Consider the following 1277-nt stretch of genomic DNA (forward strand, 5'->3'; position numbering starts at 1 on the left):
GTGGGAAAAAAGACAGAGGCTTCTATAATGCTTGAGAGGCACTCACATTTTGGGGGGCTCTTGGTAATTCCTTGGATCCAGTTTGTAGGGTCAAATCCAGAGAAGAAGGAGAGGCAGACTAACGTTGGACCCAGAGGAGTAAAGGAGCGGACTGTCACCTGGTTTTCCAGAGGTGGACTTGAACGGATCATGTGGAGGTTTCCCTTTCCTCGGTGTGACTCAGATAATCCTTCCAGGGGGTTAGAAGGTCCAGGCTTATCCAGTGTTTCAGGAAGGCTTCCCAATACTGGCACACATGCTATTGCAAGGTAGTGACAGCCCACTGCTCAAATACTCCTCTGGTAATGACCCAACGAGCCGCAGGTGTGCAAGGAGGCCCAAAAGGACAGGGCACCATATGGTGGTGGAGAGAAGAAAAAACACAAAAACAACCTACAGAAACTGGAATCCTAACCCATAAACAATTTTCATCACTAATCTCTCTCCTGTAATTTGTCATGCCAGATGGTTTTACACCAGGCTCCCTTCTATAATTCATCCCCTCATTAATACTATCATTCATCCCACATCATCCCCTCACTCATTCCTGCAATCATCTCATCATACATCCCCTCCTTTCTCCCAACACCATTCACCTCACCTCTCCATCCCTTCACAAACTTTTGTTAGGCCTTCACGGCAACTGGCCCTGGTCCCTTTTGGTAAGCCTTCATGGAACTGGCCTTTTCTGTAAGCCTTTGTGCTCATCTCCCCTGTTACTACTCTGCTTTTCTACTTTTCTTAGCTTTTAATTCAGTTTCTGCCTTCTGAGCATGCTGTCGTATCGGCCTCAACCTCTGCAATTTTTTGGGGGGAAACAGCCCTATTCTTTGCTCCTGTTCATACATATCTATCAAAATTAAGCGCTATATTTCCTGCTGCAGTCTGAGTGCCAAAGACAGAATAATTGTATCAATAAATTTCACTTAATTGTCTTTTCTCTTCATGTGAGTTTTCAGATTGAAATGGAGTTGAACAGTAAACAGTGTCACACCCTGAGCAGACATGAAGTCCAACCACTGTAAAACAAAGGAAAAACTACAGCCAGATAAACCAGTTCCAATGTGTTTTTCACAAGTATTACTTACTTTCCAAGGAACCCTGAGTTTCACTGTTGGAAAAAAAGAAGATCTTCTTCACGTTAAACTTTTACTCCATCTGTTCTGCTTGGTCAATAAAGTAAAAGATGATAAATCAATGTTGCAATTATGACCATATATTCATTCCCTTTTATCTGA

The sequence above is a fragment of the Cyprinodon variegatus genome, unplaced genomic scaffold, assembly GCF_000732505.1.
Source record: "Cyprinodon variegatus isolate N-32 unplaced genomic scaffold, C_variegatus-1.0 Scaffold1776, whole genome shotgun sequence".
NCBI classification, from domain to species: Eukaryota; Metazoa; Chordata; class Actinopteri; order Cyprinodontiformes; family Cyprinodontidae; genus Cyprinodon; species Cyprinodon variegatus.